Here is a 25,248-nt window from a genome sequence, read left to right as displayed (position 1 = left end):
TAAATAAATAGATAACTAAAACAACAGCAACAACAAAAGTCAAAAATAAATGAATAAAAGTTCCTTAAAATAGTAGCAGCAAGGGGATTTTCATTGATTTATTGTAAGGAAAGGTCTGGCTTAAAAAAAATATTATTGGAGGACATGATCAAGACATCAAAAGTAAAAGAGAAGTATTCAAACTCATGAGCCCATGGAGGGCATTGACATTGAAATCACCACACCAACCCAGGTGCAAATCATAACTTCACCTTTCATTGTCTCTTCAGTCCTGGTAAGATTTTTCATCTTCCTATGCCTCATTCTCTATCCCTGAAATATGGGCGTGATGATGTCTCTCACAGGGTTCTTGACAATGAAGGACGTCAGTATCTTAGAAGTGCTTAGAAAATGCTGATAGTTTTGGAAGTCTTAGCCATAGCAATAAGGCAAGAGACACACATAAAAGGGATAAGAGATCAAGTTATCATTATTTGCAGATGACATGATTCTATACATAAAGGACCCTAAAGACTGTACTAGCAAACTGTTAGAGCTGATCAAAACCTACAGCCATGTAGCAGGATACAAAATAAATACACAGAAGTCAGTAGCCTTCATATATGCTAACAACAAACACACAGAGGATGAAATCAGAGAATCACTCCCATTCACAATTGCATCAAAAGTAAAAGAGAGACTGATTGAGATGGGGAGGGGGTATGATGGAGAGTGGAGTTTCAAAGGGGTAAGTGGGGGGAGGGAGGGTATCACCATGGGGTATTTTTTATAATCATGGAAGTTGTTAATAAAAAAGTTAAAAATTTTTAAATAAATAAATAATTATCATTTATAAGGAGAGAGAGACAGACAGAAAGGATGAATATGCCAGGGCCTCTAGCCACTGCAAATGAACAACAGATGTGTACCCCACTTTGTGCATCTGGCTTTATGTGGATACGAGGGAACTGAATCCCTGCCATTAGACCTTGCCTTTAATCGCTGAGCCCATCGCTCCAGCCCAGGCTGCTTTTAAAGGTCTCTTAAAGTATCATTCTGTTTACAAAGTCGGTGATTTCTTTGCGGGCTCAGCATGTGCGCATTCACTTTCTACCATATAGACGCCCTACAGACTTGTAAACAGCAGCGTCGCCAAACAGAATCTTGCTTGGCATCTACTGGCTGTGTGACCTCAGGTAACTTGTTTTATGTTTGTTTGTTTGGCTTTAAAGGGAGGGTCTCACTCTAGCCCAGGCAGACCTGGAATTCAATATGTAGTCTCAATCTAGCCACACATTCACTGAGATCCCCCTACCTCTGCCTCCCGGGTGCTGGGATTAAATTTATGCGCCATCACGCCCAGCTCTCAGGTAAGTTTTTGACTTCTCTGCTCCTTGTATTTCTCATCTGTAAGATGGCTGGCTTCCCTCTGAAGCTCCTGAAAATGCTTTCCCTAGCTTGCAGGTCTGTTTCTAAGAGAACCCAGAGCCACTGTGCTCAACTGATTGAGTATAAGGCCCAGGACGTGGGAGCAGGACTGGAGAGAGGGAGCCACAGGGGAGGCAGGGCACTTCTGATAACTTCCCAGGGGATCTTCCAAGGTGAGGGGGGCGGAGGGACTGAGTTCTCTTGTGAGCAAGCAGTGTCCCATGGCTTGAAGACTTCCCAGCAACCCCACCCCGGCAGCCCAGGCTGCTTAGTGGGCCAAAGTCCCTGTGGTGGTTTGAAGGAGGAATGTCCCTAGTGGACTCATGGTTGATACTCAGTACCCACTTGGTGGCTACTTTGGGAGGGTTATGGAGCCTCTGAGGGGGGCGTGCTGTGGGGGCAGGCTTCAGGAGCATCATTGTTCACCCCTACTTGTATTTTTGTTCTTTTCTACTTCCTTCATGCTGATGTGAAGATATAACACAGCTGTCTGCTCCTGCCATGTTTTCCCTGCCTTGATATACTTCCCCTTGAACCTATAAATGGAAATAGACCCTTTCCCTGAGGCTGGAGTGATGGCTCAACAGTTAAGGCACTTGTCTGCAAAGCCTAGTAAGGTTCAGTTCCCCAGTACCCATGTAAGCCAGATGCACAAGGTGGCACATGCATCTGGATTTAGTTTGCAGTGGCTAGAGCCCCTGGTATACCCATTTTCTCTCTCCTCCCCTTTTCTCTTTCTCTCTCTCATAAATAAATAAATAACCTTTTCAGGCTGGAGATATGGCTTAGCAATTAAGGCACTTACCTATGAAGCCTAAGGACCCAGGTTTGCTTCCCCAGGACTCACGTAAGCCAGATACACAAGGTGGTGCATGCATCTACCATTCATTTGCAATGACTAGAGGCCCTGGTGGACCCATTTTCTCTCTCTCTCTCTGTCTTTCTTGCTCTCAAATAAATAAATAAAATATTTGAAAAATTAAAAAAACCTTTTCCGTCCATAAGCTGCATGGGCTGGGTATTTTTTTCCCATGACAAGAAAGTAACTGCTGTAGTCTCTCTCTCTCCATCCTTCTCCCCAGTCCCTCTGCTTGCCGCAGGAGCTCCCTGAGTCCCCTTCCCCGACGTGTGCGGCTCCCTCCTCCCGGTCCCTCCCCTCCCAGGTGGTGGTCTCCCGGAATCTCTGGCAGTGCTGCCTCCAGGAAGCCTTCAGGTGACAGGAAAGGCTCAGCACGGGCACCGGGAGGCTCACCGCGCCCTCCCACTGTTAGGTAGGAATGGTTCCATTCTTTCATCGGTAAGAAGCTGAGGTTGGGTTCAGAGTGGCCAAGTCAAGTGGCCAAGGTCAAACAGCAGACTGACTGCCTCATCCCTTGGTGGGGGGTGGAGGTGGGCAGGGGCAGGAAGCCCTGAGTCTCCACAGAAGCCACTCACTCCTGTGCGTAGTCCCTGCCTATTGGACCACCAGGAGCAGTATAGAGAAGTCTGTCTCCAGGCAGATGCCCTTGGCTTTACACAGACACATGGTCAAGCTGGCATCTCCAAGACATGGCAGGAACAGGCACGTTCTAATTATAATCTGCCCACCCTGCCTCTGGGGAGGTGGAGCTCCTGGGAGGTCTGCTGTGCTCCACAGGGCTGCTTTAAGGCAAGAGCCAGAGAGTCCAACAGACTCTTTCTTGTGGCTTAGGAGTCCCTAGGAGAATGGACAAGCTAAAACCCTTAGGCCAGGGCTGGAGAGATGGCTTAGTAGTTAAGGCGCTTGCCTGTGAAGCTTAAGGACCCATGTTTGGCTCCTCAGATCCCACGTAAGCCAGACGCACAAGGTGGCTCATGCTGTCTGGAGTCTGATTACACCCGAGGAAGAGCAGTTTGTGTCCTAAGCATAACTTGTGCAGGAGGAGGAGGGCAGAAGCTCCCGTTCATAGATAAGAAGCCGAGGTTCAGTTGTACTGGGCCGAGCTCTGTCAGACCCGGAGGACGACAATGCTGCCGTTGTGTGCACAGCTCCCAGCTCCCTCCCCGACCAGCTGCACCAGGCCCGGCAGCTGAAGGCCTTTCTCATGGCATCAGTCATGTGCTCACACATGTGTGCATGGGGGGTGGACCTGGTCTCTCCTCACAGCCCCTCGATGGAGTCTCCGTCCCATCACTCTAACCCTCCCCGGGGTGCTGCTGCTCTGAGGGCACCCCCTCACCCCGCTGGAGGAGAGGTGTGAACCCTGCTCTTTGCTTTCTGGAGGACAGAGCATGTACTCAGCCCACACCCACTGGGCCTCCTCCTCCCAGACAATGCTGGCTTTAGTGGATTCCACGGAAGGCATCTGATCATGGTCCAAAGACTGCCTGAAAAGCAGATGCCTTTCACCTCCCACTGGAGGACATCTTCTGTCCCCGCCAAGGGTGTCTTGTGGCTGGTCTGCATCGTTTCCCCTCTATCCACAGCTGCAGGCCACCAGCAGGGTCACCAGATCTGGCCATCTTCTGGTGTTCTTCAGAGCACTGGACATCTGAAGATGTCCCCTATCATCTCCCTTCCACTGAATCCCTTCTCATTTCTGACTAGTTTTGCTTCTCTTCTATGGCTGATTTATGCACTTGCCTTCTAGAATGTCAGTTCCATCATAAGCATGGCATTTCCAATCTTACCCATCTCTGTTCCCTGCTCAGGACAATGCCTGGCACACAGGACACCCTCAGTGAGGAGTCAGGAGTGACACATAACCAAATACGCACTCTGGGGCTGGAGAGATGGCTCAGCGGCTAAGGCACTTGCCTACAAAGCCAAGGGACACATGTTTGATTCCCCAGGACCCACATAAGCCATATGCACAAGATGGCACATGCGTCTGGAGTTCATTTGCAGCAACTGGAAGCCCTGGCATGCCCCTTCTCTCTGTTTCTCTCTCTCTCTCTAATTAATAAGTAAAATGTTTTTTAAAAAATCATTCAGGACTGGAGGGATGGCTTAGCAGTTAAGGCATTTGCCTGCAAAGCCAAAGGACCCAGGTTTGATTCCTAGGGCCCACATACACCAGATGCAGAAGGTAGCGCATGCATCTGGAGTTACTTTGCAGCAACTGGAAGCCCTGGCATGCCCCTTCTCTGCCTTTGTCTCTCTCTCTTTCTCAAATTAACAAATAAAATGTTTTTAAAAATCATTCAGGACTAGAGGAATGGCTTAGCAGTTAAGGCGTTTCCCTGCAAAGCCAAAGGACCCAGGTTTGATTCCCCAGGACCCACATTAGCCAGATGCACAAGAGGGCGCACATATCTGGAGTTTGTTTGCAGTGGCTGGAGGCCCTGGCGTGCCCATTGTCTCCCTCTCTCTCTCCCCCCTCTTTCTCTGTCAAATAAATAAATAATAAATATTTTTTAAAAAAATCATTCAAATATGCACTCTGGTGTGGTCAGCTCCAACACCCCACCCCCACCCCCGGCACCAGGCAGGGCCTCCTGCTGCCTGTAGCACGCTGGCACCTCAGGGCTCCTACCGTAGCCCGCAGCAGGAGCTGCACGAGCAAAGAAGCCACAGGAAGCTGAGCAAAGTCCAGCGCTGAGGGGACGCGGTGGGGGGAGAGGACTTGCCAGGCTGGGGGCAGGACAGTCATGGGAGGAGTCACAGAGGTGATTCAGCTGGACAGACCTAGGACAAGGCGGAGGGAGGCTGCCTGAAGGAGGGGGGCTGAACAACACTTGCAAAGTATGAAGAAGCATTGAGGCCATTTGTCCCCAGCAAGGAAGAAGTGGGCACCCTCTAGCCTGCCCACGCAGTCACAGGACATGTTCTGAGCACCAGGGGCTGGGGTCGGCCGAGTTGGCTCCAGGACAATGGCAGGCTTCGCCTCTTGGGGAACAGAGAGAGGTCCCGTAAGTACAGGAACAGGGCAGGGTGACCCCAACCATCACGCAAAAGTGACCTGGGGTTACCCATTTGTCCTGGTTTTCTGGGCACTTTTCAGATTTTAGTGTCCATCCTGGGAAACTCCTCCACTTTGGCCAGACTGGGATCAGCTGGCACCTACTCCCACCTCGCCGTCCCTCCCCAAGTCCACCCTCGTTCCGCCCCCTCAGCCAGTCACGGGGCCCGACAGCCCCATGGTACACGTGGCGCTGCTAGGGGCCAAGCAGCCTGGCCCGGGGGCCTGCGAGGGAGGCTTGTGCCAGGTGACTGACTGGACAGTGACCATGCCTGAGTGACCCATTCTCTGACAGCCTCCGTTGTAGAGCTCGGGTGCAGAGAACGACTGCTCAGCCATCTGTGCTGCGGGCACCACTGGCAGATACTGAGCTGCCCGATGCAGCCACCGCCTCCCTTGCCTGAGCTGCACGTCCTGAGGCCTCCTTCCCACGCGGCCTTGTGCACTCAGTGCCACCCACAGTGGTGCCCAGCGTGCACACGTGTGCGTTCACAGTGCCGGGCACAGCGGTGCCCAGCATGCACACGTGTGCTGAACTAAGACAACCACTGCCAGTGAGGGCAGTTCCACTTCTGAGCACACAGGAAAACCAAGGCCAGTGTGGTGAGGTGGCACCAGCTGTAATCCCAGGAGCACTGCCATGCATTCAAAGCCAGTTTGGGATACAAAACAGGTACCAGACCATCTAGAGACACGTAGCACGACCTTGTTTGAAAAACAAAACAAAGCCAAGAATGGTGGCACACTCCTTTAATCCCAGCACTCAGAAGGCAGAGGTAGGAGGATCACTGTGAGTTCAAGACCACCCTGAGACTACATAGTGAATTGCAGGTCAACCTGGGCTAGAGCGAGACCCTACCTTGAAAAAACAAAAACAAACAACAACAGCAAAAAAAAATAGTAACGACAAAAACAAAAATACAAGGCTAAAATTATTCAGACTCACTTCTGGAATGTGTTTCCTAAAACCTTGAAAATTCCATTCTTTCAAATAGCCACCCCAGAATTCTGTCTCTAGAACCTTCTAGAAGCTTCCCCACTTGCTCTGTTGATGCTCAGGAAAACTAAGCCTTCCTCACATGTTTATCTCTAGGCTGGAGCATCTAACCTGGAGCTCTGGGCAGACATGAAGGTCCCTTGGCCTGGTGCCGCACATGGCTGCTGGAGGTCTGAGTGCCTCCTCCCCACCTGATGATGCCGGTCCTCAAGAATGCAGGCATAGCAGGAAGGGGTCGCAAGAGTCTGGTCTGCACAGGAAAGATGCAAAATCAAAGGACCTAGGTTTAATTTCCCAGTACCTATGTAAAGCCTGATGCACAATATGGCACATGTGTCTGGAGTACCTTTGCAGTGGCTGGAGGCCCTAGCGTGCCCATTCTCTCTTCCTCTGCCTCTCTCTATCTCTAATAAACAAATTACATACTTAATAATAATAATAATAAATAATTGATTTTTATAAAGCTAAGGGGCTGGAGAGATGCCTCGGTGGTTAAGGTGCTTGCCTGCAAAACCTAAGGACCCTAGTTTGATTTCCCCACACCCACATAAAGCCAGATGCACTAAGTGCCACATATATCTGGAATTCATTTGCAGAGGCAGAAGCCTTGGCATGCCCATACTTTCTCTCTCTCTCTCTCTCTGTGTGTGTGTGTCTTGCATAAATAAATAAGTAAATAAAATATTTTAAAAAAATTAAAGGGTCTTTCCTGGTGCCTCTCCCAATCCTCTGAGCTGCCCTCCCTCCAGGCCATCTAGGGTGGGCCTGTGTTTAAATTACCCTTCTCACACACTAGACTGGTCACACGGGGTAGGGCACCTTCATACCCGATGTCCATCCCAGTCAAGGTCAAGTACAGTGAAGGAATGCAGTTGCCCAGGGTATGTGGGTTACAGAGCGGAAGAGCCCAGGTCCCAGCTGCAAGCACGTGCCTCTCTGGCTCCCAGACCAGAGCTGGCTCCAGCTACAAGCTTGATGACTAACCCCGTTGCTTCCTGTGGGGGACGAACACAGGAACTCATAGAGCCATCCTCCCTTCTCCTTCTCCTCACAGGAGCAATGACAGCACTCTGGAGAGCCTCGCCTGGGGTTCCCCTCTCTGGGCATCTGGGTAGTTTTAACCAGAAGGAAGAAACAGGGACAAGAGAAGCCTAAAGACAGAACTTGTTTAACATATATATAGTCCCTTAAATTGTTTCTGAGCAAAGTTGAGCTTGAAGTCCACAAACGGGCATGTGGGCAAATTACACAAGCCAGGCTTGCGGACCGGAGAATGACTGTTTAGCCTGGCAGCCCCAACTGGCACACAGGCTAACCGCCGGCTTGTGGTCACCAAGTCTTAACAGCTAGCAAACAAATGCAGAGGAACTCCTCTTCCCCAGAGAATACAGCATGGGCAGAGGTGACAGGACTGGTGGTCCAGGGTGTGTCCCTGGCCCCTGCAAATCTGTGACATTCCAGAGCCCACAGAGAAAAGGCACTACATAGTTGGAAAGCTGAGATGGAGGCAGGTTCCCACTTCCTCCGGGCCACGGAGCTTGGGAGTGACTTCTGAGCGCGGGGATCGAAGCCCACCAGCTCTGCTGGCAGCTCAGGTGGCCCAGGGTAGGAGGATCGCCAAGAGTTTAAGGTTTGAGGACAGTGTGGGACTACAGAGTGAGTTCCAGGTCAGCCTGGGCTACAGTGAAACCCTACCTCGGAAAAAGAGAAAGGTGGGGGAGAGAGGAGGAGGAGGATTGCCATGAGTTCGAGGCCATCCTGAGCCCAGGTCAACCTGGGCTAGAATGAGTCCCTACTTTGACAAAAACAAACAAATAAACAAACAAAAAACACAGGAGGGTGTAATGTGTGTAAGTTATAGGTTATAAGGATAAATCTTACATAAGGGTCTTAATTTAATAGACATGGTATCTGTAATAGTTAACCTTCATTGTCAACTTGACTGGGTTTCATGGAAACATACCTCTGGGCGTGTCTGTGAGGGGCGTTTCCAGAACGGTCTTGAAATGGGCTGTCAGGGGTTTAGGAAAGTTCTTCAACCCCAAACCCTAGGCTTGTCTACTTCTAACCAAAGAACTGGATAAAATAAGATTGAGAAGGATAGTTATTAAGTTATTATTTATTGCATGAAGTACAGAACCAAGGGAAGGAAAATGAGTACACCCACGCGGTCTAAGGGCTCTCATGGTGGGCCTGGAAGAAACATAGAAAGAGAGTTCGAGAGGAAAGAAAAGAAAGTACACAGAGCTACTGTCACGTGGAGGGCAAGAGGGGTAGAGAGCCCACGTGGGAGTCGCCAGGAGTTCTCCCTCCTGTCAGCTGGGCCGAGACAAGGGGAAACTCACCAGACCTGGAGGTTCATGAGTGGTGAATGGGCTGCCAAGAGCTTGCCATCTCCTGGCAAATGTATTGATAACCTTATGGCAGAGGGCCCTACCTTCCCGCTCAGGTGAACGAGAGAGAGAGACAGCGGTCAGTCTGGGCTAGGGGCTGTCTCAGGAAGAGGCTAGCCATTGACTCCAAGTTCTGGGGGCTGAACTTGACCAACCACAATGTTAGGATTAAATTTTAGGAAAGACCTCACTCCCAGGAGGGGCCCAGGTTGTTGGTGGAAAAACAGATCTAGGGAAGAGATAAGAAGTCAGATCATCCTTTGATCTCTAGTGCAGACCTTCCGGCCTTGACTTTCAGGGGCCCAGTCACCCTAACTACTTCACAAAGCCACATGACTCCCTCTCAGTTTAACTGAGGAAAGATCTACCTTGAACATGAGACCCCTCCCATGACCTGGGGGGCCCCAGCTGAATAAACTTAGAAAGGAAGCTGAGGGCCAGCATCCATCTCGCCACTTCCTCACTGTGGACACAGAGTGACCAAGCCTCAAGCTCAGGTTCCTGTCCCTCCTCCACCATGAAGGACTGGCCCCCCAAAACCGTGAGCCAAGACACTTCTTCCTGTAAGTATCTTGTCACTCAGGCTTTTGTCAGAGCTACCAAGAAAGTCAGTCAGTATCCTTGGGGTTCCTGGAACCAACCAACTCATTGTGGATGCAGGGAATCTGTGTCTACTGAACAGAGACACTGGCTGGTCTCTTGTATATGACCCTTACAGCATTTGGATTCCCAGAGAGGAGAGAGACAAGGGATCTACCTGGTGTACATACATAGCTCACATTTCAGTCAGTGATAACGACAGGACAGAGTTTGGGGTGGGAGGGGAAGGGGCTATTGTCTGGGCTGGGACCCAAGTGGAGAGAGCTTCAGGGAGGGGCTGGGGTGGGGTTCAAAGTCATCCTTAGTTATACATACAAGTTCAAGATTAGCCTAGGCTAGACTCTATTATTTATTTATTTATTTTTGGTTTTTCGAGGCAGGGTGTTACTGTAGCCCAGGCTGACCTGGAATTCACTATGTAGCCTCCTGAATGCTGGGATTAAAAGCATGTGCTACCACACCTGGCTTATTTATTTATTTGTTTTTTCAAGGTAGAATGTCACTCTAACCTGACCTGGAACTCACTCTAGTCTCAGGCTGTCCTCAAACTCACATGGATCCTACTGCCTCAGGCCTGGGGAGGACTGGGATTAAAAGCATGTGCCACCACACCCCGAAAGCTATTATAAAAAATCCACGGCAAAGTGCAAGGTTGTGGAGACTTCTAGCAGGCGACTACCAGGCCAGGCCCTAGGGGAGAAGCAAGGAAAGGGCCGCTGGTGGGGGAGGGGGGGGGCAGGTGGAGGTGGAGGCGGGGAGGGGGGGTGAGAGATAAGTCTAAGCTGTCCCCTGGGCTTCAGGGGCTAGCCTCAGCTCCCAAAACATCCCTCCTAGGCTATAAAATGAGGAAAGTTGACTTCAAGGAATCTTACAGATCTAATTTCAACCTCCTGTTTTAAAGAGCAGGAAATCTAGACCGGTCTGGGGGGAGGTCAAATGCAGTCCCCTCCTACCATGGAAGAAAGTGGCTGCCCCAGTGAGTCAGCCTGTATTATTATTCCAGCAAATGTCACTTGGGAGGGACTCAGCCTCTCTCGAAGCTCACATAAAACTGGAGGTTTGACTAGTTTCACCACTCCCATCTTGATTACGAGCAGTGAGACCTAGCCCACGAAACCTCTCCATCTTCAGGTAGCCATGATGCCCCACCACCAGCAACTATGACAAGCAGTACTGGGAAGGTGACTGTACAAGAAAAAGCAACGGAGGCGGGGGGGGGGGGTGGCGGGGGCGCGCTGGAGAGATGGCCTAGTGGTTAAGGTGTTTTCCTGCAAAACCAAAGGATCCCGGTCCGACTCTCCAGGGCCCATGTAAGCCAGATGCACAAGGTGGCGCATGCATCTGGAGTTCATTTGCAGTGGCTGGAGTCACTGGTATGTCCATCCTCTCTCTCTCATAAATAAATAAATAAATAAGATATATTTTTTAAAAAAGAAACAGCAATGGGTGGGAGTCAGGAGGTCCTGCCTTAACTCTGACTTGAGCTGATCATTTCTGCTTTTGGAGACTCAGTTTCCCTATGTACACAATGACAGGCTCAGACACGGTCATCTGGGATGTTGGAATTCACTGCAGTTGTCAGTTCTAAACACAGGTTGAATGTCCCTAACCTGAAAACCAGAACTCCTCCACCCCTGCCCTCATGTGATGGGTGACCCCTATGACCTTAGGCTACATGCCGGGAAACATAAATGAATTTGATATAAGGTTTGGGTCCCAAGTATTCCAGTGATATCATGTGTATATTTACACAGCCCCTAATCTGAAAACATCCCAGGTCTCAAGCACCTCTAGCCTCAAGCATTTTGGAGAAGGAATAATCAACCCATACTTGTAGAACACCTACAATCTCTCCGGGTACTTATATGAAGAGTTTGTGTCCAAGTCACCCAAAGCTAGCTTACCATCTAAGTGCTCCCTCATTACATCCTTATATAAACTCTGGCCTCAGGGAAGGAACCACCAGCTCTGTTGGAAGGCAAACAGCTTGCTGTGAGTGGCTCCAGGCCGTAGACAGGGCTGTGACTGGGCTCAGGTCTCTCTGCCCAGGAAGCGCTTGTGCGGGGAAACAATGGTTATGCACCTGTAGATGCAGCAGCTGGAGATGGCTGACTCAGGACACCTGTCCCTCTGAGCCCTGTTGACCACACCAGCACCTCTCCAAGGGTACGGTCAGAAGTACACCTTTTTAAAAAAATTAATTAATTCATTTATTTGAGAGAGAGAGAGAAAAAAAAAAGATGCAGAGAGGGAGAGAATGGGCACATCAAGGCCTTTAGCCACTGCCAACAAACTTCAGACGCATGTGCCACCTTGTGCATCTGGCTTTATGTGGGTCCTTAGGCTTTGCAGGCAAGCACCTTGACCGCTGAACAACCTAGTCCTGGAAGTCCACCGTGGTGTTGGAGTGAAGAGGATGGCTAAGAAAGCACCAGGACAGCGCCAGGCTGGAGTCCCCACTCCCCAGCGCATGCCGGCCACGTCCTGCAGGCAGTGAGTTTGGGGAAGAGGGTGCTGCGGCCGCGGCTGTCAGCCTCAGGGCCACCCTGCACCCTGACAGCTGCCAGGACACCACCCATCTGTTTTCCACAAGACCATTTCCCTGTGGCAACCAGGCTGGGCTGGGCTGCCTGGAGTTCCAGCTTCTCAGGAGTGTAAAAATGTGTTCCTAGTCCCACACACTCCAAACAAAGGCCCCATGTTTCCAGTGGACTCCTGCCTGACCCTCACAGGCAGTGTGAATGGAGCAAGCATGCCACCTCTGTGATCTTGCGTGTGTCCCCAACAGCAAACGAGCACTGGCTACACCCAGGAAGACACCACGCTGTTTGGAGGTGAATGAACTAGCAAGAGAGAGTGGCTGTTCTAAGAGGACTGGGAAAGATTTGAAGCCAAGCTCACAGGTTGCTTTTGGTGACGTATCCATCTGTGAGTTCACAAGTGTGCATCCACCTTGCACACAGCAGCTCTTCTGAGTTCTTAAAATAAGCCCATCCAGGTGACTGTCATCTTGGGCATACCACCTGTCTGTCTCCCTGCCTGGCCTGAGCAGGAGGCTGGGACAAAGTCAGGCTAGTGTGACAGGTGGTACCCTCTTGAGGAGTCATTCACAGGTGTGGCAGGCCAGCGTGAATTGTCCTCTTTATGTATATAAATGTCCTATTTTGACCTTGGCCAGGGCACTGCTCTGGATTGGAAAACAGCAAACTGCACCAGATGACCTGAACTCAACTTGCATCTCAAAATGTTTATGATTTTATTATTTGGAAGTATAAGTACTCTGACCAGACTTTAAGACATTCTGTAGATAATCTGAGAACCCAGGTTGTTAAGGTCACCCCATTTAGGATTTATGAAGAGGAAGATTTGTGTCTTTGGAATAAAAGACACTCATAGGTTGGTGTTTATTTTATAAATCTGGTCAGATTCACAATTGAATCTGATGATTCTTATTTTCTCAAGAAACTTTCTGAACATATTCCATATTATACTTTTTTGTTTTGTTTTGTTTTCAAGGTAGGGCCTAACTAGGCCAGGCTCACTCTAATCACAAGCTGGCCGCAAACTCCCTGAGATCCTCCTACTTCTGCTTCTCGAGTGCTGGGATTAAAGGTGTGTACCACCACGCCTGGCCCTGTTTTCATTTTTTTTTTTAACTTTAAATTTTTGGTGTGGGACTGGAGAGATGGCTCTTGCTTACAAAACCTGACAGTTTGGGTTCAATTTCCCAGGACCCACATAAAGCCAGATGCCCAAAGTGCTGTATGCATCTGGAGTTCATTTGCAGTGGCAAGAGGCCCTGGGCACACCCATACTCACTCTGTCTCAATCAAGTAAATAAATGAAAATGCCCAAGGTTTTTTTGTGTGTGTGTATATATGCTTTGGAGACCTGTCTGTCTGTCTGTCTGCTTCCTAGCTGTGCAGCTTCAGGCATGTCACTACCTCCCAGGGGAGGGGGGTTCAGTAAACACTTCCCTCACTTCTGTCTGCCCTTCCTGGTACTTGTGTTAGTGCCAAGAACTTACAGAGGATACGGGGAGAACGTGTTCAGAACCCACTCGTCTCATTTTTTCTAGTCATGACTTAGTGATGACTGGGATCCTCCCTCATGTGAACTGTGTTTCCCAGTGATTAATATCTTTTTTTTATTTTTTAATTTATTTATTTGCAAGCAGAGACACAAAGAGGAAAATATGATCATGCCAGGGCCTCTAGCCGCTGCAAATGAGCTCCAGACACTTGTGCCATTTTGCACATCTGGATATATGTGGGTACTGGGGAATTGAACCTGGGCTGTTAAGGTTTTGCAGGCAAGCGCCTTCACCACTGAGCATCTCTCCAGCCCCATGATTAACATCTTAACCATGACCTTGGATGAATATTGTTCAAGACAGAACAGGACGTGTGAAGTAATGAAGAGTATCAGTCAAAGGCCTTGAGTTCAAATCCTGAATTTACAGCACACGGATGGTGTGTATCTGTCTCCTGATGTTCAAACAGGCCAGCACTGGCAGCCTGGCCTCCAGCTGGGGTCACAGGAGGAGACACACCTGAACACGTCTGTGGGCTCCTCCCTGGTCCCCTTCCTCCTGGGAGTCAAGAACCAGCCTTCGGTGCTTGTGGGGACCCTGAGAACATGCATCATTTGGCAGATGGGGAAATCAAGGCAGAGAGGAAAGAAACAGAGCAGGGGCATGTCCAGGTATCCTAGTCAGATCTCCTCACCCCAAACCGTCATAACTGCTCACCTTGACTATATCCAGCACCATACAAAGCTGTTCTGGAATATTCCATCTAATGCTCTTGGCACCCCATGACACGGGTGCTTTGGGGGTACTTCCTTTTCATAAGGAAGAAAACTGAAACTGACAGTTAAAACAATTTTCCAAGGCCACACTGCTGGGCAAAGCCACAAGAGTGGGCCAGGCCATTTGACTTGACCGCTGTCATTCCTAAGGGGCCTCCGAAGGCCCCAGGGCATCTGCTTAGTCCTGCCTCCCAGAGCCAGGACCTCCCAGCCGCCCGGGTCCAACACCGCCAGAGGAAGAGGCTACCCAGGCACAGTGGGGTCCTCAGCTACTCCTGAACAAGCAAAATGACCTGAGGATTGTTTCCATGGAGACCAAAGGGCTACAGGGCACCCCAAGGGGCCCTACATGACTAGATGCCAACCTGCAAGCCAAGCCTACGTTCTCACAGCTGCCTCAGCGCCCAGCCTTCCCTCCAGAGCTAGCAACATCGAGGCCCAGAAATAGGGCTTCTCAGCCCATTTCTGCTCAGCCTCTCCCCAGTTGGGCCTCTCGGGCTGGAGGGAGCGGGCCTGGCACAGCTGTGGCTGCCGGCCGCGTTGTCCAGCCTGAGGAATGTGAAACCCACACGTGTTGGAGTGTCCTGCTGGGCCACAGTTCACAGGAAAGTGAGCAAAACAGCCGGCTGGCACACTTGTGCCCTCCTACCTCCCGGCTCCTGACCCCAGAGGGCGGTTGGCTTGCCTTGGTAGCAGAAGGCAAGGCTGAGCTCCTCAAGGGAGCCAGGGTCCAGCCTCGAGCAAGCCACTGGCCCCTCTCTGAGCTTGGGTCTCCTCCTCCTCCTGGGGTAAAAGAGGTGCAGCCGAGCTCACCCAGCAGCAACTCTAGGACGCACTCCGCGGTGTGGGTGACTGTCACTGCCTCACCCACTTGGGAAGGGGTGTGCCCCCCATACACACACTAAGGCCACTCCAGCAGCAGCCCTTGGCGACAGAAGCTTGCTACCCCACCCCCCACCCTCCGCCACACACACCCTGGGGACGCGGAGACCCTGGGAAAGCGTCCCAGGGCCAAAGTGATAAAATAGTCTCTTTTGTCACCCCGGGGCGCTGGATTCCACCCCGTTCCAGTTTTAAAGGAGGGATTAGCAGGGCTGCGTGGGACGCCAGTCTTTGGCCTCTTTACTCCTCCCTTATGCGAAGGTGGGAGCGGGGCTCGGAGAGGCTGAGCTGCCTGCCCCAGGCTGCAGACCGGGAGGCGAGCGAAGGGCTAGGGGGCCCCGGGGTGGGGCTTCCGTCCCCCCCGCGCTCTCCCCTGTCCCTGCCCGGCCGCGCACGCCGAGCGCGGGCCGCGGTGACAGGTCCCCCGGCCCCGAGAGGCGAAAGGCCACGACCTGGGGAGGCGCCGGGGACGGGCTGGCCGGGACCCGGGGACGTCTTGGCACCGAAACTCCAGAAGGTGCCGCGGAAGACTCGGGCTGCGGCCGCCGGCGGGAGCCGCCCGCGTTTGAACGCGAAACCCCGCCCGCCCGCCGCGAGCGCGCTGTCACGCCGCCCCCGCCCCCGGCGCGCCTCCCGGGGTCCCCTGGGCTCTGGGCGACGCCGATCCCCGGGGACGCCAGACGACGGGGACGAGCTGGAGCGGGGCGCGACCCTCCCCGGCCCCCGGCCTCCCGTCCCCCGTCCCCCCGGCCCGCCACTCACCGGGGCCGGAGCGTGCCGAGCCGGGCGGCGCCGCGGGCCGCTGGGCCGAGCTCCCCGCTGCGCCCTGCGTCCCCGGGCGGCTCCGGGGCTGGGGCGGGGCGGGGCCGGGGCGGGACCCGGACACCGCGGCAGCCCCGCCCAGGCCCGGTCCCGCCCCGGCCCCGCCACCCCACGGCCCAGGGGGACGCGCGCCGGTCCGGGTCGCGGGGCGAGGTCGCAGCCCCCGGGCAGCGGCAGGAGCGAGAGCGCCGTCTCCCGAGCCCTGCTCCCCACCGGCCTCTGCCGGCTCTCACACCGGAGGACACGGAGCTGCCCAGCCTCCCGGGAAAGGAGACCCTGGGGAAGGAGTTCCCCGGGCCCTGGGCCAGACTTAGGGGTGGGCTCGAGGGGCGACAGGTCAGCGGATGGGGGCGGGAGCGCGCACACGCTGGTCACCCCGCCCAGGTAACCGAAGGAAAAGGAGCGCTCGAGGTGGTCCTTCCCATCCTCACCGCAGGAGTACAAAACCCAAGAATGAAATGAAATGACACCCATCTGCCAGTCTGGCGGCTGGGTGGGGTCCATCTCTCCATCCTCTCACCCATCCCGCAGTCCCCTAGCTATAGGCTGTAGGAAGGTGAACCCCCCATAATGCCAACCGCTTCCCCCGCCACCACAGATCCCACCCGAGGATTAAAAATGTGCCTGCCCTCACCCTGGGGCTTGACGTTGCCTTTGGCCTGCGGCTAACTCCACCTGCCCAACACCTGAGGTTTACAACTGGGCCCCTCTCCTCCCGCCCCCTAGAAGCACCAGTCCGAGTCCTCTTGGAGCATCCGTGAGTTTGAAAAACCCCGAGGCTCCAGGATTATCTCTTTCCAAGTAATTACAGGCTCCCCTGATTGTTCGGACAGCAGCAGCTTTCTGCTACCTGGTACACAACTTGAAAAGCAGGTACCTCGTGAGCATCACGGTTCACAGTGCAGGTGTGACTACGCCCTCTGTAGAAGAGGACTGGGAGACTCCAGTGGCTGGCCCAAGGCCAGTGTTCCCAGGACTGTGTCTTCCTCTTCGGTTTCTTAGCAGGGCTGGCAGAATAAATCAATGTTAAAAGCCAGTGTCCTGAGAGATTAAATTGTCAACCTGTACCAGAGGGGGGGGGGAAGGGAGAGAGAGGGACTGTGTGTGTGTGTGTGTGTGTGTGTGTGTGTCTGTGTGTGTCTTCTGGGTTGAGGAAGAGGCAGAAGAGTTGAGTAAAACCCAGAATTAACACTGGGGGTAGACCTAGCACCTAGCTTGAAGTAGAATCTGGTCAGCTGGGCCTCCATAGTTGGATCCCTTTTATGAAGTGGTAATCACCCCAAGCCAGGGAAGAGTCATACAAAGGAGCCCTCCTGTTCTTGAACCTCAGTGGACCAGGTGGCAGTTTATACATTTTATAAGTCCTGTCCTCCTGAGAGGCGGAGCTGCAGGCCCTGGGGCTCCATCTGCCAAGGTGAGGGGGAGGCAGTCACTAGCATTGTGTTCAGATAATGTGTTTGCTTTTCAGACCACTGCCAAATGCATCCGTTGTTAAATCTTGGCAGAGATCCTCCAGGTAGTTAGCAGGCATGTCATTAGATTGTCCTTAAAAGGAAGCCCAGCTGGGCGTGGTGGCACACATCTTTAATCCCAGCACTCAGGAGGCAAAGGTAGGAGGATCAACGTGAGTTCTAGGCCACCCTGAGACTCCATAGTGAATTCCAGGTCAGCCTGAGCTAGAGCAAGACCCACCCTTGGAAAAAACAAACAAACAAACAAAAAGGGAAGCCCAGGCATGGAGAGGTTAGGTGCTTCGCACCAGGACAGAGCTGACCCCACCCAAGCTTTGAAAGGTGGAGCAAGTGGCCCCCTGGGAAGGCGGTGTCCGGCCGTGGAAGATGGCTTCATGTAGCTGGGGGTTAAGAACACAGACTGGCACCAAATCGCCCCAATTTGCCACTCTCTGCTGGTTGCTCATCCTTGGTTTCCTCGTCTGTTACAAAGGCCTAATAATAGGAACTGATCTTGTATATTTTTGTGCCTGGTGTTGTGAGGCCCGCCTAGCCAGGGTCAGTATGATCACTGGAGTGTGTGGCACATGGCCACTCAGTCTTTCATCAGCCGTCCCCAGAGGGCCACCTTTGCTAGTCTCGGGAATGTGGAGGAGGATAGACTCCTGCTCCCAAGCAGGTCAGAGTGCAGCGTCTGTGTCAGAGGCAGCTTGCTGGGTGCACAGAGGCGAACTGTCCCGTCCCATTGCTGGCAGAGCAGGGAACCAGTTGCAGAGCTGCAGAGACTCAGACTGCAGGCCCAGCTTTTCTGTCGCTGCGTGTGTGTGTGTGTGTGTGTGTGTGTGTGTGTGTGTGTGTGTGTGTGTGTACAGGCACACATATGCCTCAGCACATGTGGAGATCAGAGGAAAACTGTGGGTGTGTGTCCCCGCCTTCACCCTGTTTAATACAGGGTTTCTTATTGTTGTTTACAGCTTGGCCCGTGGGTTCTAGGAAAATTCCCATCTCTGCCACCCTTCTCACTGGAGGCACGCTGGGATGACTGATGCCCACCGTAGCATCTGGCTTCCTTTTAATGTGGGTACTGGGGATTAGAACTCAGGTACTCACACATGCACAGCAAGCGTTTTATCCACTGAGCTATCTCTCCTGGCTCCCCTATTCCTTACTTTACTGAGTGTGGTATGTCACCTCTTAGAACCTCTTAGGTTAGTTTCTCGTCTGTTCGATGGGCGTGGCAGTAACACTGCACAGGGGAAGAGACTTGCAAAATGCTATGTAGATGTTAATGGTTTAACTGGTGTCATTTCATTCACTGTATAGGGCTTAATACTTTTCACAAGTCTGATATTTACAGCCATCAAAACCAGGAATTTACAATTTACTATTATGAAGTCATACTGTTATTATATCTATTATTTATTTATTTTGGTTTTTCAAGGTAGGGTCACACTCTAGCTCTGGCTGACCTGGAATTCACTATGTAGTCTCAGGGTGGCCTTGAACTCACGGCAATCCTCCTACCTCTGCCTCCTTAAGTGCTGGGATTAAAGGCATGCACCACCATGCCCGGTGTATTTTTAATTTTTAAAAAAATATATTTCATTTATTTATTTATTTGAGAGAGGGAGACAGAGAATGGGTGTGCCAGGGCATCCATCTACTGCAAATGAGCTCCAGATACATGCATCCCCTTGTGCATCTGGCTTATGTGGGTCCTGGAGAATCAAACCAGGGTCCTTTGGCTTTGCAGGCAAACACCTTAACCATCAAGCCATCTCTCCAGCCCGTTTTTTTAAATTTTTATTTCTGGTTTTTCGGGGTAAGGTCTCGCTCTAGCCCAGGCTGACCTGGAATTCACTATGTAGTCTCAGGGTGGCCTCGAACTTATAGTGATTCTCCTACCTCTGCCTCCCGAGTGCTGGAATTAAAGGTGTGCGCCACCACGCCCGGCTTGTTTTGGTTTCTCAACATACGGTCTCACTTTCGCCCAGGCTGACCTGCAATTCACTATGTAGTCTCAGGCTGTCCTTGAACTCACAGCGATTCTCCTACCTCAGCCTCTTGAGTGCTGGGATTAAAGGCGTGCGCCACACCTGTCGCCGTCATTGCTGTTGTTGTTATTATTATCGATGCTGGAGATGAAGGCTGGAGCCTTGCGCATGACAAGCAGGTGTCCGCCACTGGGTCACACGCCCCTCCCGTGCAGCGCCTCGTCTCCTGACTCCGTGGTCTTTTCCCACTTCAGAGCAGCTTGTGCAGGAGGAAAACAGTGAGGAGGCGGCGCAGGAGCGGGAAGCATTTGCCGCCACGAAAGCTACAAACGCTGGACTTGTCTTCAGCAGTAACCGCCACTGCAAAATGAAAGCCTGTCTGGGGGAAATCTGGCAAGTGAGCGAGGGAGAGCCCGCTGTCATCTGTGGAATTGAGCACAGGAAACCCCGCCCGCCAGGGGCCTCCTTCGCCGAGGCAGCCCGGCCACCGCAAGAAGGGCACTAAAATTATGCCTCTCGGAAATTCTGAGTCACTTGGCTGTGGGCTGTTTGTGCAGCAGAGAAAAAAAAATCTCCCCCAAAAGAGAAATTTTCTCTTCCCTTGCAGTGGGAATCTATCTTCATCAGTGCTGGCGGGGAAGTGTGAGCCACCCCGGAACCATGGGGGAACGTCACTCGGCTCGGCCTCCCCAGCCTTGCCTGCACTTACCAGTGTGGAGTTTGGCTTCTGTGTTCGGTCTGCAGGCAAAGATTAAGAGGAGAGCGGGGTAACTATGCCAGCTTCATCAGCCCGTCATCGTATGAATGGTAAAGTAAGGCAAGAGGGTGGGAAGGAGGTGCCCCATCCAGGGACAGGAGAGGAGCTGATGTTCTGTAAACGTAGGACCGACCCCACCTCTCCATCTCTTGCCTGCCTTCCCCACTTAGTGATAGATCACACAAGAGCTGCCAGCTAGCAGAGACGGAAAGCTCACGTTGGGGTGTCCCGACAGAGAAGTCCTGCCCTGGGTTTGTAGGCCTGGTTCTCATCCCTAGTCTCTTCTCAGCTCCTCTCTCTCCCTGTCTCTGTCTCTGTCTCTCTCTCTCTCTCTGTGTGTGTGTTCTGTCTTCAACTTTTCAAAATGCTGGTTCATGGCTCCCTGTTGGGGGTCTTGCTTCCAGCAGAAGAGACCCACTTCCAAGGCTGGCTTGTGTCGCCCCTGTGGGCAGGAAGCTTCCATTCAGAGTCTGAAGGGACACTCCACCCCAAATGGTGAGGCATCACCCCAGCCCGGCACGCAGGCCTGGAGGAATTAGGACGCCCCTCGGCGCACTGACTTGTCCTACTTTCATTTTGTTTTATTTTCGAAGTGCAGGAAATTGAACCCAGGGACTTGTGCATGCGATGCAAGCACGCTACCAACTGAGCTATGCACCACAGCCCTCGTCCTGCTTTTATAGAGTGGAAATGCAAGCATGGGGGTGCACAGGGCTGGGTCCCAGGGTCCCAGGTCCTACCTTTGTTCCTGCCAACCAGCAGTCATTTCAGACTTCTATATATGCATGCATGTATTGGAGACACAGCCTTGCTACATAGCATTGGCTGGCCTCATGTTCCCCGTGGAGTCCAGGCTGGAACTTGCAGCAAGCCTCCTGCCTCAGTCTTCTGTGTACTGGGATTGTGGGTAAATTACCACCACTTCTGGCAATTTTCTACATTTTTTGTTTTTTCAAGGTAGGGGTGTCACTCTAGTTCAGGCTGACCTAGAAGTCACTATTTAGTCTCAGGGTGGCCTCGAACTCTTGGAGATCCTCCTACCTCTGCCTCCCAAATGCTGGGATTAAAGGCGTGCACCATCACGCCCAGCTAGTTTTCTAAAATATTTTTAAAGTTTATTTTGCAAACACAGAAAGAATGAATATGCACACACCAGGGCCTCTTGCCACTGCAAACTAACTCCATATGTATGCATCCTTTGTGCATCTGGCTTTAAGTGGATTCTGGGGAATTGAGCTCTGGGCCAGCAGACTTTGCAAGCAAGTGCCTTTAACCTCCGAGCCATCTCCCCAGCCCACTTCTGGCAATTTTTCGAAATCAGATTTTTTCTTTTTGGGTTCTTACTCTTGACCAGGCTGACCCGGAACTCATTCTGTAGCCCCAGGTTGGCCTCAAATTCACAGCGATCCTCTTACCTGAATGCTGGGATTAAAGGCAGGCACCACCATGCCTAGCCTGGTAAAAACAGCTTTGTAAATTAATGTTCTGGTTAACGTATAAAACTGGGTTTCAGCGTGACACTTTCCTGTCCATGTTGCCTCCCTGCCCTCCCCTTTCTTGCTGGTCTCTTCTGAGTTTCGCGATCTGTGACGGGAGAGAAATAGAAAAGATCATCTCTAATTTATTCCTCCCACTTAAAAATTGTGAGAATCCGATCTTATACCACAACGTCATTCAGCAGACTGAACGTTGCTGCTACTTTGCTCCACGGATAGGTACCAGCATAAGCAGAACTGCTAACGTGCGAAGGACAGGCTCGACCCTGTGAAATGAAGGCAGCAACGGGAGCAGCCTGGCATGGCGGCTCGTGCCTCTAATCATGGCACTCAGAAGGCTACGGTAGGAGGATCGCGGTGAACTCAAGGCCACCCTGGGCTGAGAGTGGGTTCCAGCTCAGCCTCAGCTGCAGTGAGACTGCCTCAAAAACAGAACAGAACAGAACAAATCAATAAATAAAAAGAAGCCTTCTAGAAGCAGCTTTCCAGGTTCCTACAATCAGTGAGCCACGGAAGCTATATTCGTGTTGGGATTACAAGAAGTGGGGATTGATTAAATGCCACATTTTGAGATAATGATAAATTCACATGCAGTTACAAGAAGCTGTACAGAGACACCCCATTTCCTGTCCAGTGCCGGACGGCTGGAAGCATCTCGCAGAACGACGACACAGTTTCGTAGCTAGGACACCCACAGAAACCAAGACACAGCATTCTGCCCCCCCCCCCCAGTTGCCTGCCTTTCTCACCTGCTGGGACCACGCATTTGCTCTGGGTTTTATAATTTTCTCATTTCAAAATGGTCTTTTTGGCTCATGCCTGAAACCCTAGCACTTGGGAGGCTTTTTGAGTTTAAGGTTAGCCTGGGTTCTGCAGCCAGACCTGTCTAAAATAAAAATAAAAATGGTGCTGGGGAGGCTGGTCCATGGTTAAAAGTGCTTGCTTGTAAAGCCTGCCAGCCCAAATTTGACTTCCCAACACCAACATAATGCCACATGCCCAAAGTGGCACATTCACCTGGACTCCATCACCAGAGGCAAGAGGCATGCTACAGAGCCTTCATGCCTGTTCTCTTTATCTCGACTTACAAGTAAATAAATAAAAATACATTTAGCAGGGTGTGATGGCACATGCCTTTAATCCCAGCACTTGGGAGGCTGGGGTAGGAGGATCACCATGAGTTCAAGGCCAGCCTGAGACTACCATGAGTTCAAGGCCAGCCTGAGACTACAGAGTGAATTCCAGGTCAGCCTGGCCTAGAGTGAGACCCTAACTCAAAAACAAAAATAAATAAATAAATAAATAAAATACTTTAAAAATACTATTACATATACAAAACATGACCCTTCAGGCCTGATTCTTTCCATTTGGCATGGTTTATGTAGGTGGGTGACACCTTATTCCTGCCAAGTCATGGTCCATTGTGGTTCAAAATATCACAGTCTGTTTAATCAGCGATGAAGGACATCATTTTGTCACAGGTTGGGGCAATCTTGTGTAAGGCTGCACATGAATTCACACCCTCAGCTGTTTGGTAGCGTCCTCACGGGGCCACCACCCATCTCTTCCTACTTAATCCTCCAGGGCACTCACTCCAGGAATGTCTGTAATTGGCCCGGACCAGGCTCTGAGTTGTGGAAATCCTCTAAAAGCAGATTGCGGGCTAGAGTCTAGCTTGGTGGGGATCACTTACTAGCAAGCGTGAGGCCCGTGTTGGATTCAAGTGCTGAAAGTATTTTTTAAAAAAAAGGAAAGGAAATTGTATGTTCTTGCCCTCAAGGAATTTCAAGTATGCTGGGGATTCACAAAACATTGAAATAACAGCACTGAGTGACACCCAATGCTAGGCTGTCACAGAATAGACTCTTATAGGAACTCAGAGACAGAATTGGGAAGCAGAGGCCTGAGTGTCTGGGGGTGGGGGAAGGTCCTCTGGAGGTGTTGCATGTTGGATCACAGAGAATAAGAAAGACACGTAATATTTGTTACACGGTAGCTCTGGTTGTCACACCACTTTACAAATGAGGGAACGGAGAAGGTGACACCTTGCTCTTAATCACCCAGCCACCACATGTCTCGTCTAATAGACAGTCACAGACTGACCTTGAACCCATGTACCACCATGTCTGGCTGTACTCTTTTTCTGCTTGTGTATGCATGGACACACGTGCGCGCGTGCATGTGTGTGTGTGTGTGTGTGTGTGTGTATGTGAAATGTGGAGTGTCTGTACACCTATGTGCCCATGTGTGCATCTGTAATCAGATGCCAATAGCTCTACCACTCATGTGCCCTTTTCTTTCTTAAACTCTTTATTTATCTATTTACAAGCAGAGAGAGATAGAAAAGAGACAGACAGAGAATGGGTGTGCCAGGGCCTCTAGCTGCTGCACATGAACCCCAGGTACATGTGCCACTTTGTGCCTCTGGCTTTGAGTCCTGGGGATCTAACTCGGGTCAATAGGCTCTGCAGGCAAGCACTTAACTACTGAGCCCCCTCTCCAGCCCTCATCTGCCCGTTCTTATTTGAAGCCAGTGTCTTACTACTTAGTCCTGGAGCTTGCCATCTACATGCCTCCTCACCCCCAGGCCCTGCTCAAACAATTCTCTGGCCTCTGAAGTCTGCTATAGGACTGGGATTACAGACAAGCGTGGCCACACTCAGCTGTTTCCATGGGTTCTAGGAGTCCAACTCCAGCAGTCTCTCCAGTCCTCCTCAGACTTCAGGCTTTGCAGGAAGTGCTCTTCGCTTGATCTTAGCCAAAAGACCGAGAAGCAACAGGAAGTGCTCTCGACCAACGAGCCATCTCTCCAGCCCCAGCGTGCGCTGTCCCCATCGCTCACATTCTGTCTGTGTGGTAGCACAGGTCCATTGTCTAGTCCCGAGTAAATTCCAGTCTGCTCTTAGCCCATATCTTCACATAGAGCTCTGTACTCTCATAATGTTAAGTTTGTTCTGGGTCAAGGCTATTGATAGGCTGAAGTAATTTGTGAAGAAATAGAGCAGCTTTGGTGACAGAGAGAAGGAAATCAATGTGATGTATCTGCTGCTGGAGGGCACCATCCCAGCACAGCAAGGCCTGGTTCTGCCGATGGTCTGCACTGGCAGGGAGAAAACAAACTTGCAACGTGATGGGTGCTGGCGTGGGTTACCGCAGCTCACCGGCCTCCGGGCCTCGGCAGGCAGTGAACACGTTTTTGTTTTTCTTTTGCTTGGAACAGCTGTGTACCAGCAAAGTCACGCCCCACTCAGCCTTCTCTTGCTTGCTCCTGTCACTGTGTGGCCCCGGCTCAGCTTGGAGTGGTTGAAACAGCTCACTGGGAACCTGCCTTGTCGGCTCTGGTCCCTTTTGTTTTGAAAATCTACAGGCAGACTTCACAATGTGTGTTTCCAGCCCTGGGGTGATTGGCAGAGCCTAGAGCTCCCTGGATCAAAGTCTCCCCGACTGGGTCTCTCTGTGGGCCTACACACCCCAGCCCACTTCCTAACCTGCTCCCCCACACCCATAAAGTGGGGGGCATTTGTTACTCTTTCCTCCAGGTGAGAGCTGTCCCAAGAATCAGACAGAACACGACCATGAAGATGTGTCACAGACCTGTGTGTGATGGTGTCTGCAATGGTAACTTAAAACTCCACTCAAAAGGTCCCAGGGAAACCAGCTGCGGGGTGAGGAAGACTCTGCACTGGGCGGGAAGAGGAAGCTTTGGGTTTTAGGTCCCCG

General features: G+C 51.6%; 1 protein-coding gene across 2 annotated transcripts in view; it reads right to left on the bottom strand.

Moving 5' to 3' along the window:
* Positions 1 to 15,790, bottom strand: part of Syne3 (spectrin repeat containing nuclear envelope family member 3) — an 86,406-nt gene extending 70,616 nt beyond the window's left edge. The window contains exon 1 of one of the 2 annotated variants that reach the window (XM_045155130.1): positions 15,771 to 15,790. The gene's annotated coding sequence lies outside the window, so the exon portion shown is untranslated. The remainder of the gene's footprint in view (positions 1 to 15,770) is intronic. The other variant, XM_045155131.1, reaches the window with a different exon arrangement.
* Between the last annotated feature and the right edge of the window lie 9,458 nt (positions 15,791 to 25,248).

The sequence above is a fragment of the Jaculus jaculus genome, chromosome 7, assembly GCF_020740685.1.
Source record: "Jaculus jaculus isolate mJacJac1 chromosome 7, mJacJac1.mat.Y.cur, whole genome shotgun sequence".
NCBI classification, from domain to species: domain Eukaryota; kingdom Metazoa; phylum Chordata; class Mammalia; order Rodentia; family Dipodidae; genus Jaculus; species Jaculus jaculus.
Note: the sequence above shows the minus strand (reverse complement) of the source record. Positions and strands in the feature narration are given on the sequence as shown.